Source organism: Montipora foliosa, chromosome 2, assembly GCF_036669935.1.
Source record: "Montipora foliosa isolate CH-2021 chromosome 2, ASM3666993v2, whole genome shotgun sequence".
In the NCBI taxonomy this organism is placed as follows: domain Eukaryota; kingdom Metazoa; phylum Cnidaria; class Anthozoa; order Scleractinia; family Acroporidae; genus Montipora; species Montipora foliosa.
Genome location: NC_090870.1, coordinates 28,357,291 through 28,372,290, shown reverse-complemented (window position 1 = coordinate 28,372,290; position 15,000 = coordinate 28,357,291). Strand labels below are relative to the sequence as shown.

The following is a 15,000-nucleotide window of genomic DNA, read 5'->3' as shown; positions in this document are numbered from 1 at the left end:
GGATCCTACGTTTAACATCAGCAATAATAAACCTAGCGATAGCTCCAGAGTCCTCTCCACCATTGTGAAAGGTAGCCTTATTACGAAATTTCCAAATACCGCACAGAATCGACTTGATGATGTACAAAAGCAGACGCAGGCACTTCCTTTCAGGCACCGGGAATTGGTAAAAAAAACACGAAGGGGCAATTGGGAACGAAGGGGGCTGACAAAAGCGCAGATAACATAGGGACAAAACAAGACCAGACCAATTTAACCCTACGACAAGCCAAGAAACAATGATCAATGGTCTCTAGACGGGCGCATAAAGCACAGCGAGGCGAGCGAATATAGCCCCAGGTGTGAAGAGAATGTCGCACCTTAACGGCACGGAGGGTAATCAACCATGCAAGATCATTTTTGTAGTTCTCAGTAAATGAATCACGGATCAGACCCCAATGCCGAGAAAGGGAAAACCGAGAGGGGACGAAGCCTGACCAGAGGGCAGGGAAAATCGGGATGGTGCAGAAATTCGCTAGCAAAACCTTGTAAAAGGCGCGAGACGTGTAAGTAAACCCAGGAGGTAAAGCAGTGGCCTGAAAGGAAGAAAGGACACTCGCATAAAAGGCAGTGGGGCGGGCAGCGCTTGGAGTTAAGTTATCGCGCAGCCTTGCCCACTCCGGCCGCAAAGGAGCTAACACAGAGCCACAAAAATACTTAGCAAGGTAAAAACCCTTAGAACTAGAATCGGACACGTAAGTAACTAAAGCCGCAAGCCGCAAGGCGCGGCCCTGGCAAGAAAAATCCTTTAAACCCAAACCTCCGCTATCAACAGAACAAATAAGCGATTTACGAGCTACAGTCTCTAATCGAGCGCGCCACAAAAAGGGCCATATCAGACTATTAAGTTTACTATAAACCCATTTAGGGGGTACTAAAACGCGCGACACATACAGCAACTTACTTAACGCTAATATGTTTAAAATAAGGACCTTCCCAATAAAGGACAAGGATCGCGACTTCCATCAAGAAAGAGTTTTGTCGAGTTTGGACAAATGCGGTTCCCAATTATCGCGCTCAACGTCAACAGTACCGAAGAATACGCCTAAAATCTTCATTTTCCTAACCCAAGTGAGACCAAGTGGCTCGTCAAGGCGGTCTTTCCAGGCACCAAGCCACATGGCCTCAGTCTTGGACAAATTAAGCTTCGCACCAGAGCCACGCTCGTAAAACGCAATCGCATCAAAAAGTGAGAAAAGGGAAGAATCGTTTTTGACAAAGGCCGTAGTATCGTCAGCATGCTGGCCGACTTTAAACTGGACACCACCAGCCCCCGGCAAGAGAAAGCCTTCGATCGCGGGAGAGTCCCTAATACGGCAGGCTAAAACTTCAACGCAGAGAACATAAAGCATAGGGGACAGGGCGTCGCCCTGCCTGACCCCCCGCAGCAAAGGAACAGGATCGGAAAGGAAATCGTTAACTAGAATACGCATATAAGCGCCGTTATACAAAGTGAAAATCCAGCTGCAGAAGGAGGGCCCAAAACCGAAATGTTCTAAAAGATTCATCAGAAAGGACCGATTAACGCGATCGAAGGCTTTCTCCTGGTCTAAAGAGACGAGAATACCTGTCTCGCCGGTTCTCTCAATAAAATCTAGTGTATCGCGAAGAAGGGCCAGATTAGAAGAAATAGATCTACCTGGAACAGAACACGTCTGATCAGGGTCTACAATAGACCCCAACACTTTTTTCAAACGGAGGGAAAGGGCTTTTGAACAAATCTTATAATCCACATTCAGTAACGAAATGGGACGCCAGTTTTTTAGATTTCTACGATCATCTTTCTTATGAACAAGACGCGTAACACTCGATTTCATAGAGTCACACAGCTCACGATGGGCGAGAGACTCATTAAACATATCAACTAAAAGGGGCCCCAAGAGGGACCAGAACGCAGAATAAAACTCAACAGTTAAGCCATCAGAACCGGGCGTTTTGTTCCTATTAGAGAGGCGAAGGGCCTCGGACGCCTCGTTCAAAGAAAGAAGACCCTCGCATGATTCGCGCTCAGCTTCCGATAACCGGCGGGTAACGTGCTCAAACAAATGGGATTGGGCTACAGGGTCAATTGGCTCTTCAGAAAATAGGGAAGAATAAAAACGCTCGTGAGCTTGAATCATGTCAGGGAGGGAAAAAACCTCTTGCCCCTCAGAATCAAAGACAGAGGAGAAGGAGCCTTTCTCGTGTCTCTCATTTTCAAGACCGAGAAAGAAACCAGAGGGAGACTCCCCCTCCTCTGCCCACTTAACCCTGCTGCGAATCTTAGAACCCTCGAGTTCGGAATCTAAAAGCGACCGCAGAGCAGCCTCTGAAGTCAGAATTTCAGGACTAGCAGAAACATCGCCCGAAGCCAAACGATTCTTCAGGGCAGTTAAGCGATTGGTTAGAAAAACCTTCTGGGACGAGAGTAAACGGTGTTTACGACGAGAAAAGGCGATCGTAGTGAGCTTAATGTCAGACTTTAAACACTCCCAAAAATCGCGCTGAGAAGCAAAGCAATGCCGAAAGGCCAGAAACTGCTCAATTAAATCCGAAATCTCTAAACAAAAGGATTCGTCATCGAGGAGAGAATTGTTAAACTTCCAAACTCCCGGGCCTCGCAGGGGAAGAGCCGCAATATCATAGTCTAAAATAACAAAGTCATGATCTGAGAAAACGCATGGGAGAATATCGCACCTAGTGACTTGATTACACTGAAGCCGCGGGACCAAAAAGGTATCCAGTCTGCTGGCAATTGAATGGTCTGGGCTGAACCAGGTGAACTGCCTGTCTCGGTGATGCAAAAGACGCCAAGCGTCACGGAGGTTACAGCGAGATTTTAGGTCTGAGAAGCCGGAGTCGAGGGAAACCGACCTACCCAATTTGTCAAGCGCCGAGTCAAAACAATTCATATCCCCCCCGATCAGGAGCCGAGAGTTTGGAAGAAAAAAGGACGGGACCGACTGAAAGAAAATATTTCTCTCAGCCGGAATCGTCGGCACATATAGGTTAACTAGATTAAGATTGAAATCGTCAAACTTAACAAGTAAGCTGAGAATGCGCCCACTTTGATCCTTCTGCCAAACAGAAACATTATTACGAAAAACATCAGAACATAAGATAGCTACCCCCCCTCTCCTCCCGACAGCAGGGGCCCAGAAGCTGGGGCCCGGCCACGAAGAGGAGAAGGAGCGCAGAACAGCGTCATTCGAAATCATAGTTTCTTGAATGAAACAAAAGTCTAGGCGTGAAGCACGAAAGAAATCAGAGACCAGCGAAAACTTACGTTGACTTAAACCCCTAACATTAATCGTAGCGCACTTTAAGAAGGTTAAACTAAGTGGGCGCATCCTCACTTACTACAGACAGACGAGACGACTTGCCCAAAGCAGCGCGTCGGGAGGAGCCATGTCGAGATCTCTTCCTTCGGCGAGAGAGCCGCTCAGACAAAGGAGACATATTATCAGGCACAGCGTCGGAATCCATCAGTTCAGATGTGGCAATACTCTCAGGCTCAGCCTCGTCACTCTCAACACTCGTATCGGTCAGGGAAGAAACGGGAAATTCTTGCACTCCGGGAACTTGAATATCAGGGGAATCGTTGATGAGGCCTTGAGAAGATAAAAGGTCAGGTGCAGGCTCAGAAGAAATAGCCGAGGCCAAGAGCTGGTCAAATTCAGCTTCCAGGGAATCGTCCTCAGACCTTGCCGAATCTTCCTCTGCATTCTCTCCTGGGGGGCTATCAAGATCCACGTCACCTGAATCAGCATTTTCAGCATCTAGAGTAGTGGGGGGGACATCCACGGGAGGAGGGTCAGCAGCAGGCTGGCTCGGGGGCTCAGCATCAACGGCATCACGATTCGAAAGCGGGCGGCGATACCAAGAGTGGCGGCAGTCAATGGCCATGTGGCCAGGTTCTTTACAAATACAGCATCGAACCCCAGCAGGACAATCACGGGCATGATGGCCAATTACTTCACAGTTAAAGCAGAGCATCTGACGACACTCTTGGGCCAAATGACCTGGCTCGTTGCATCTTCTACAGGTCTTCACTTGGCCTTCATACTGTACACGGAGAAGGTACTTACCAAAACGAAGGTACGACGGGATGGGGTCATCGATACACATGCGAAGAGTACGGATACCATTCTGGACCTGGGGGAAGCCCTGGACGGAGGAGCGACGCTGGGAGTAAACAGTGCCATACTTCGACAGACGGAAGGTCAAAGCCGAGTCAGGTAACTCAAAAGGAGCGTCGTACACAACAACATAAGACAAGGCTCTGCCTGCAAGATGAGGTGCATGAGGCTGGTTTCCAACAAAGAAAGACGACTGCTGCAGAAATTTGTTTCGGATCTCCTCTTTCGTAAAGGTGAGGACTACTGACCCATTCTGGGATCCCTGAAGGCAACGGACTGACGTCGGAGGAAAACCATCTCTCACCAAGATATCAAAGATTTGCTTGGTCGTAACTGAGCTGTCAGGGAGTGTGAAGTATGCAGAAGCAGGACGATCAGGCATGACATTCAAAACATCAAAATGCTCTCTTTCAAAAGAAGACAGATAAGACCTGCGACGCGGAGCTACACTGGAAACTTTTGGACGAGAATCAACAGCACCAAGAGTCACTCTATCAGCATAAGAGCCACCAGGACTGGTATCCATGTGGGATGGCGAATCAGATTGGCCAGCTCCAGAAACAGGGGGAGGCACAGGCGTATTCTCCACAATATCAGACCACAGACGGGATACAGGCGTAGGCTGAGACATACCGCAAAAACAATTTAGGGTAGGGCCCACGCCGTTCCCTCCCGGCAGGTACTTAGGACAGGGTCCAACAAAAAAAGATAAAAGCCAATTAGTCTACCACAAACGTGCTATGATGGGCTTCTGGGCCTCATCAGTGCAGTGCTGATGTCTGGGATGGAGGTTAAGCTTATAAAGCTACCCCAAATGTCCCACACATGTGGTACATCTAACCCATGCCAGAGTGCTCAAACTAGCGAGCTAGTGAGCATGCGCAATTGCTAGCGGCAATGACTCATCCCAAATCCCACCAGAGTGCTCAATTTGGACATGAAAGCAAAAGCTTTGTAATGCCAAAGACCTATATATATATATATATATATAGCACTGCACTGATGAGGCCCAGAAGGCCGAAACAGTACTCTCTGCAGTTAGTTATATGTTTGAAAGAAAATTTGCCCTGAGCGGGATTTGAACCCACGTCCCCCCATTACTAGTCGGGTGTGATCACCACTACACCACCAGGACAACCATGCTGGCAACACAGCCATCGAAGAGGTGATTTACGTGGTTAAGGCGTGGGTCTCCCGGGAAATTTTTTTTCAGGGTGACAAGGTAGGGGAGCCTATAACTTCACTTGAAACCCAACTAAGGATCAAGTTAAAGATGCACGACCGTAGTCAACTTAGCGGATGACAAGGAAGGATCCTAGAAGGATACAGGCTAATTTTAATTTTAGAGAGAGTGTAGCAGAGAAACCCTGACAATGCACACCCCAAATAATCATATTTTTAACTGAATAAATGTTTGAAAGAAAATTTGCCCTGAGCGGGATTTGAACCCACGTCCCCCCATTACTAGTCGGGTGTGATCACCACTACACCACCAGGACAACCATGCTGGCAACACAGCCATCGAAGAGGTGATTTACGTGGTTAAGGCGTGGGTCTCCCGGGAAATTTTTTTTCAGGGTGACAAGGTAGGGGAGCCTATAACTTCACTTGAAACCCAACTAAGGATCAAGTTAAAGATGCACGACCGTAGTCAACTTAGCGGATGACAAGGAAGGATCCTAGAAGGATACAGGCTAATTTTAATTTTAGAGAGAGTGTAGCAGAGAAACCCTGACAATGCACACCCCAAATAATCATATTTTTAACTGAATAAATGTTTGAAAGAAAATTTGCCCTGTGCGGGATTTGAACCCACGTCCCCCCATTACTAGTCGGGTGTGATCACCACTACACCACTACACCACCAGGACAACCATGCTGGCAACAATATATATATATATATATATATATATAGACGGTTATGAGTGCTTCCTGAGCCAACGAAGATGCCAACCAAAAGGATCACAAGGATTCACAGTCCTGATTCGGTAGATGATAAAAAACTGGTTAAAAATGAAGCCGAAAATGGACAACTTTTGGTTTAAAAACTATAAAAAAAAAATTTAAAATTCTTTAAAACGTTTCGGTCTCTCGACCTTCCTCAGTTACAACCAACTGAAGAAGGTCGAGAGACCGAAACGTTTTAAAGAATTTTAAATTTTTTTTTTATAGTTTTTAAACCAAAAGTTGTCCATTTTCGGCTTCATTTTTAACCAGTTTTATATATATATTTATCTCAGCGAATTCGCTAAAAGGTAGCTGCTGGAGTTTTTGCCTTGAGCACGAGCGTAGCCCGTGTTCAAGCCATTGTGGCCTCTCAAAATTGAGGGGGCTTGCCGTCAAGGCCTGCTTTACCAAACAGCCCAGGGACAGTTCTAGCTCTGTGTTGTGTGTCAAAAGCACAGGGCTGGGGGGTTGCTGCTTTGAGACTTTAACTGTAGTTAGAGTTTGTGGCCTTGTTAAGTGAGACTTTACAGTGTAGCATGCCTTCATTGGCAATTTTCCCTGCGCCAGTGTAGGCCTGAATGATAGTTTTCTTTTGATCACCAATTAAAGTGAGCCCACACTGTGGTGTGGGTGGGTGATTGGCAGTTGTCTGACCAAAGCACAGGGGTGGGGAGGCTTTTCTTTAAGTTTGTGACGGCAGCAGAATTGGCTTGTTTTCACAATTTCTGCAGCCACCTTTTGACAAATCCAGTTATATATATATATAGGCCAAATTTAATAAAAACGTTTCGGCCCTTCGGCCTTCGTCAGTTTAATTTTTTTTAAAATAGAGTAAACGTTAAAAATCTAAGGATAAAATGACCTAATTATTACAGCAGTGGAGACTATATAGTTTCTGAAAGACAATGGCTATTGTAATGGAATACAATTAAGTAGAATACAAGCTAAAACTAAAGCTTAATCACTAAAACAAAAGTAATGATGTAATATATATATATATATATATATATATTTAGAATTTCAAATGTGGCCAACGGACGGGCAACTTCTGGAGCTAAAAACTCCAGTGAATCACATGTTGATCCAGCGTTATTACATAGAAAAACTGGCCCTTAGGGAGTCCCACGTAAATGCCACACATTAAGTGATAAATCAACCATGTTGCCAGCATGGTTGTCCTGATAGTGTAGTGGTCATCACACCCGACTAGTGATCAGGGGGACGTGGGTTCAAATCCCGCTCAGGGCAATTACAGTTTTCCCCAGAAGTTGTCCAGTGTTGAGTTTCCTGTAATTTTCTGTCAATTTCTCCTCAACTTGGACTGTGAATCTATTTGCGATCCGGATAGGCTTAATGAGAGTGACTTCTTGTTTAGCCAGAACAGAGGAGAACGTAGCCGAAAGTAAAATTTTGTTTCTAATACAGAATTACCTATTACATACTTTACTGGGTAATTTGTCTACTATTTTCCCTTATTTTTACACTTATTTCCCTTTTATTTTTAGCGTAACTCATATACTCTCTGTTCGCATGCTATCCTTTGGCACGTGCGTATGTTGTCCTTTGGCACGTGCGGATGACGACCATTTAGAAGAAAGTGGGCTAAAGGTTTGGCAAGTCCTTGTTCTTGTATGTTTTTAAGAGTTCTGTTTCGTTAAAAGTTAAACGGTAAAACATATTAAGGTCACTTTGCGTCTTCATCGTTCAGTTGTTCACATTCGGTTGTTTTTTTTCGTCTGTTCTGTAACTAGATCACCTTCCGTTTGTTCAGTAAAATAGACCGTTCCTGGAAGCTCGTCATCTAAAAAGTCGAGTCCAAGGGGCCCAAACAAGTCAAAGTTAGGTTTGTCGAATTCTTCCGGTCCGGACGTTGTTGATTTCCTATTTTCGGTCCGTATTTGCTCTGTTCCAAACCGGTCAAAGCGGGACACTAAACTGCATTACCGTTTCATATTTTGCGCGTTCTCTTGACCAAATATGGTAAAATTGCGTAATAGTGGAATAAATAAATACACCTATATAATATACAGAAAGCGCGCGAAGAATGAAGCCTCGCTTATGTTCAGGTAAGTTAACCTGGGTTGAGCCTGCAATCCAATCGAAAACCAGTACCTGGTCAGCGGTGAACTTAAAAAAAAAAAAACAGCTGACCTGGGTGAGCTCCAAGCTTGAGCTTGTTTTGACAGGTGAATGTCCAATATCAAAGATGTATGCTGTAAACTACAGCAAGTTGCAAAAATAGTGGAGACACTTTACCTTCTTGGGGCGTTCTTAATTTACCTATTATCTCTCACAACGCAGCCCCCCTCCCCGTTTATCAGTGTTGCTAGCAAGACAAAAAATGTTGGAAACTTAAACAGTCAACATTGAAAGGGCGAGAGGGGAGAGGAAGTGGGAAAGGTTTAAATTCTAGATACGGTGGGCATTGGAAGCTAGAAAAAGTGTTTTTTTAATGAAATTGCAACTTGTTGTCTGAGTTGGTTGTCACTGTATTGCCGTACGGTCACTTTGTTTATTGGAGCGGGAAGGCGTCTATCGTTTGTGTTTAATATGGCGTTTCCAAAAAAAAGTGTTTAATTCTCTGATCTGCTGTGAATGGATAATGACCAGTGATAAACTGGATTTTGGCGGGGTTTCGGTATGACGTAATTGGAAACCATTTCAGTGCTTTCTGTGAGTCAAGTCGAAAATACACATAATTTTGTAGATTAAAAGGTGTGATTTCCATCCTTTCACTTTTTAAAGTACGCTAGAAATATCCTGGAACCGATTTCGAAATAATTTGCGTTAATCAACTATATTTCGGTCGACAAATGACATCTGAAACACGCGCAACATGTACGAAATTAGTTGTTGTATACGAATGAGAAACAGACATATCCTCTCCTTTAACTGCGAGCACATGCCATTTAAAGGGAACATCCACTTTCCGAAAAATCAATTCTTAGCAAACATTGTTATACAAATATACATTTTCATAGAGGTCCATTTGTAACATTACCTATTGCTTTCGAGCTAGTCTGCTTTCAGAGAAGGGATTGGTAATGCTTAGTAGCAAGTCTTCTAAGTGACGTGTCGGGTACAGGCTAATTCCATGTTCTTTAAAATGACCGACGGAGCACAATGATCAAAAGAAAGCACCCGATTGTGTTAAATCCTTTCGAGATTTTTTTTTACAATGAGATACAAAAGTGAACAAATTTGTACCGGCTACACATTATGACATTTGTATGAAACGTTCTACACCGTCTACCACAACTTTTCACTGAGAAAATAATATGATACAATATTTCTTGCTGCTGCGATGGTAAACCGTGCTTGGATGGTAGACCTTTGGTAAATGGAATAGACGATATGTACAGGATTTCTAATTGTGTGAACTTTATTACGAATCATCTGGTAATGTATTGGATTGAGTAGAAAAGAAAGTACTAGTTGAATTGTGCTGTTTCCTGGAAGATACGATTTTCAACCGCAACGCCACCATCCCGGTTGACGTCACCAAGAAACACAATAAATGGTATTGTGTTACATAAATACGAGCCATGTGTAACTTTCGGAGCATCAGTTCTGCAGTGCAAAATACTTTGCTCGCTTTCGTATTTGGTACGGAGACTTCTGTTAGCGATGATAAGTCATGAAAGGGGGAGAGGGCAGAAGAAGTGGGAAAGGTTTAAATTCTAGATACGGCGGGCACTGGAAGCTAGAAAGGTGTTTTTTTAATGAAAGTGTTTCAACAATTTTGCAACTTGTTGTAGCATGATACTGGTCATATTGGCATACATGGAGGGGTGGACGTACGGACGGACGGACGGACATGACGTCCTGGCTATAAAACCAAGATTTCTCGCATCGATTGGTTACCATATTTTCTTAACAATGGTGTTGCGCGCTCAAGCGCGGAGCTCCGCTATTATGTTTAGAAGGATCTCATTGGTAAAATTGTATTATGTTTAGAATGATCTTCTTGCTAAAGGTGCCAGAGATAAAAAAAAAAGGTTTGAATTGTCATCCGTTTATCTTAAAGAATTTAAATAAAAATGTGTGCATTACATACGTGGCATGTGGGTTGTACTTGTCGTCATCGCATAGTTTGCTGCCAGAAAAAAGAACAAATATTAACATTAGTATTGAAAATCTAGGAAAGTCAAACATACTTTGCTTCAGCATCTTTCCAATTTATTTCTCAAGAGTTCACAATGATTCACTTCACTTTCACTTTTCATCTTGCGTAGTACGTTGTTTACGTCTGTGATTGCTGATGTAAACTTGAGTCAAACATCGAACGTATTCCTTACAGTAGTCGTGGCAGTCGGAGAAAGTGCTTTGGAACAGAAGACAGGAAACACAAGTTTCCCCAGATATACATGAAAAAAGCTAGTACTAGAGAAATTAAAAATAACTGAAGAAAGTCAGATTGAACCTGAAAAGACAAGAGCAAAAGAAAGGAGATTTTGTCTGATTGGCTGTTGAAAATTGATTGGCTGTTGAAGATAGACTTCAACCCGTGCTTGTACTATCCTTCTACATAGCTTCTGCTAGTTGAAGGTGGTCATTTGCGACGGGGAAAGATTCTACAAGGGCGTTTTAGTTGGCGGGAATTTCTCTTTCTTTACGCTTTTTGTAAGCAGTCCTTTAAATTTTCTCGGGGAAGCAAGGCCGCTGAAGTTGCTCAGAGTCAGCTTTTTTCTTTTTAGCTTTGTTTCTCCATGGAAGTGAATGTATGGCAACAAATGCGCAAAGTGCGAAAAGACCCGAACAATTGCCAGAAGCAATCTTGCTCTAAATCCATGGTGATCATGTTAAAAAAAAAAGAAAAAAAAAAACCTTTCAGGGGAGGGCGGATCAGTAAAAAGGTATAAACTGTTGTAAATCTCTTAAGAATATTATCATTGACCAAAAAAGTCTTGAAGAGTGATTTTACTCTTTTTGATTGCATTTTTCCTCAGGATTGCATCTAATCTCTATATGCATGCAGATATTGCACCAATAAGCGTCGTGCAGTAAGTGTCCCGCTAACCCTAAGCGTCAACTATGTAGCCACAACAATCCAGTGAACAATAGCTTTCGTATTATTTCAAAGTTAGGCTAATCGGAACCATTTTATGTTTTCTTGAACAGTAGATTTAGGGGAAAACTTTGTGTTTGCCATCGCGTTCATTGCGTTCGCTCGAAGCGAGACGCTTACTAATAGTGACGATTTGAGACTTTTCGTGTGACTAACTATTCGCCTCGATTTGATTTGATTGGTTAGCTAATCCTGCGCACTCCTGCGATCCTTGCTAGTATTTTCCCATCCGAACCCCGAGTACTGACCGCTCCAATCTTTTTTACTATGGCGCGACGAAACGTTGGATTTTACCTCTCAAAATGCACGTTTTCGCTTACTAACCGTTGCAAATTATAGAGAAGGAAAAACATCAACAGTGGAATAAAAGGCCTGGTTATTTTTCCAAAGGCAAGTATTCACATGATTTTGGGAGTCGTTGAACTGTTAACATGACGTTGAACTTAAAACAACTCACAATGCAGAGCAGTCCTTTGAGCTCGGTTTTTCGGTTGACATCCGTTATTTAATTTCCTATGGAGTTCTATTTTATAATCGTTGCGTGACTGCGTGACGGCCATCATGGAACTATGACTTTGTTTTGTTTCGTTTTAATGTGATCGATTGCTTGTCTGATTTGTCAAGGTTGTAATCATGTCATGTAATAAGGGATATCGTTTTTCCAATGCATGTACACTTTATGTAAAAAGGTCATCATTGCACTCAATTTGTGGAGGTTTTTACAAAGTAAACATCAAATTTGGAGCTCAGCGAGTCTTCACTGTCTCTGGAAGTCGGCGTATATTCCTCACACAAATTCCAATTACAGCTGCTGTAAATTCTATAAATTTCGAAAGCAAGAGATCGGATACTCCCGACAATTTAGGATAGGTGTGTGCCGCCTAGAAAATCGAGATTTCAAGATACGCTTTTTAAGGCCCAAATCCAAAAAAAATGGCACCCTAGTTAAGGGAGTGAGGAGCGCACGTACGGCGGCAATACAAGATATAAACGTCCCTTTAAAATCGCTGTGTTAAACTTGAAAACGTGTATTCAGGCGTATAGTATAGTTTTAATACACCATATATTTTTCGTTTTGCGCTTTGGGGTTGATAATGCAATTTAGTGACCCTATCTAAGGGATATCTAATGATCACAACACCAAAAATACCCAAAAGGACACCCTATTTAAGGACTGAGCACATCAAAAACTCTACCCTATCAATCGGCACATACCTATCTAGCGTATGTCACGTTAGAACCTTGCGTGACTTAGCACGCATGCTCACTTGAACTTTGTACCGGCTCGGCACGACATTCGGAATTTATCCTGACATGGTGTTCAGAAGTGGGAGTTCAAACATGGACAGCTTTCACAAACCTAGTGCGTTGAGTTTCGACGGAAACACGTCAGAAAATTGGAGAGGATTTAAGCAGCAATATCAGATCTACTTAATAGCTTCGGGCAGCGCAAAGAAAGATGATTCAAAATAGCTATATTGCTAAATTTTTCTGGTGAGGACGCCATTGAAGTTTTCAACACATTCCAATTTCCCGAAAGCGATGAAAACAATAAGATAACATAAGCTGACAGATGGGTAGCAGTGTTGATTATCGCGTTGATAATTCATAGAGAATCATGCGAGATCCTTCACTCAAAAATATTCTTTAACTCGTCTTTTCCATGATGTGAAAACTCACACCATGTGCTCACACCTCTGAACCTGCAAAACACCTGCGTGAAAACCCATCACATTTTTTCACTTGGCGCGTTCTTTCTTCAGCACAAACATTCCATAAACGTAGGATCGTCAAGGGGCTCATGATTCAACAAACAAGTTATTTCTTATGTTTCCAAACTTTTCCCAGCGGGAATTACATAAGATATATATGGAGGATGCCTGCGGACGGTCATTTTTAACCCTGATGCATGGCAAACCGCCGAAAACGTTTGGTTTCAACATTTTAATTTTACAAAAAATACCTTGTAAATAGCATATATTTTACCTAAGCGAACATTATGGACAACCAAAATATTTATTATCACATCTATCCTTGCTTGGTATAGAATACCAATAAAATAATTCGCATTTGGACATTATTTTTTTGTTTTAGCCTCGTTTTCACGTTAAGGAGAGATTTTTAAGATTTTAAATGCCAAAAAAAGACCCTTGCAGCTACGCACTAGTGATTGCTTTCATAGTTTCTTTCTTCCACATCCTGGTGCATTCTTCAAAATGATGCGACTGATAACTTGTCCATAAAACTGGCAGGAAAATTTATCAGGCCCGTGGACTACTTGGAGTTAGTGCAGGGTACGATTTCAGGTCGCTACGTTCCTGCATTTAAATATCTACCACTTGAAAATAAGAATCCACTTAAAGAGACGCTTCCGTAAAAATAGCTAACGCTTTGTCCACACAAAAACCTTCTTCCACCATGTTAGAGCTACTCGTTCCTCCCATCAATGGCAAAATATTCTGTGACCTTTTTCGTTGAACTGCAAGATGGCTTGGTAAAAAAAAAACGTGAAAGCCCTTAATTAAAGCGTTCAATCATCATTGTTTTTCAACCTCGAAATCCCGCTGCGCCGGGCGCCATGCAAGTCGATGCAAGTTTTAAGTTTTTCATGAGAGAAATTGTTTGCTCTTCCTCTTATCACTCAAAAATTTGTGAACTTTCCAGAGTATCTAGTTCTTGATCCTTTACGGCATTTTGGCGAATGCAATGCGAATATGTTATAAGGCAAACTTCGGAGAAGGCGAAGTTGTTTTGCTAAAAATGAAGGAGCCAACTGAACATGAAAGCGGTGCGTGCAGCCAATCGTGAGCGAGTAATTTTGCTCTCTTCAAAAGCAAAATTAAGAAAAAAATGCCTTCTTCATTGATCAATCGGCATTCAGTAATTTTGCTCGCTATGTTGTTGCGCGACTCGGGCAATTTCAGCAACTTCTGAAAACACTCGTGATATTAATCCTTAATTTTACTCCGCCCCATCCGATTACCTATACTAATTTAATTACATTTTCCTTAAGGGTTCAAATTGACGTCCATGACTGACCAAGCAAACTCACCCTCCGTATAGATTAATTTGATAAAGAAATGAAAACAAAATTAAAAGGTCTTTTGCTTACCCCACAAATTACAAATAGCAAATATTATGACTGCAAGACGCTCCATGGTTTCCATTCTTGACTGTGTATATGTACTTCAGTAATTATTTAAGTCCTCAAACATTTTAACTTATCAGAAGGGATCTGAAAAGGAATGAGAATACCATAGCGATGATGAGATTTTACCTAATGTAGCAAACGTTTTAAATCAAAAGCGGAAAGGGTTATAATATGTAAGTGAGTGAGTGAGTGAGTGAGTGAGTGAGTGAGTGAGTGAGTGAGTGAGTGAGTGAGTGAGTGAGTGAGTGAGTGAGTGAGTGAGTGAGTGAGTGAGTGAGTGAGTGAGTTGAGTAAGTGAGTGTTAGGGCCTCTTCACATGATCCTGGTTGACCGGTTGGCTCGGTCGCCTGGACGAAATTGGTTCCATTCCTATGGCGACTTTCAGCTCGGTTTTCGAGATAAAAAGTGGAGACGTGACCATTAAGGCGTAAAATCTAACGAACAAGCCTGGCGAGAATAAACCCTTTTCACGGTTTCTGACGCTATCTTGGTTAGGGGTCCGGCTTGAATTACAGTGAAAGTATGGGATTTTGGCCGAACTCTAACTTTTATAACTGCCCTGCAAAGAGGCAGATTTCAAAAATATTAAAATGTTGATAGTCATTTTATTAATATCATTCATTCAACGGAAAATTGGATCATTGCACAAGGCACAAGGTCTGAAAAGTGGATATTAG

General features: G+C 42.6%; 1 non-coding gene across 1 annotated transcript; it reads left to right on the top strand.

Moving 5' to 3' along the window:
• The first annotated feature begins 7,279 nt into the window (after positions 1–7,279).
• Trnat-agu (transfer RNA threonine (anticodon AGU)) lies at positions 7,280–7,352 on the top strand. Its single transcript has one exon. It is a non-coding gene; the product is annotated as a tRNA-Thr (tRNA).
• The last annotated feature ends 7,648 nt before the right edge of the window (positions 7,353–15,000 follow it).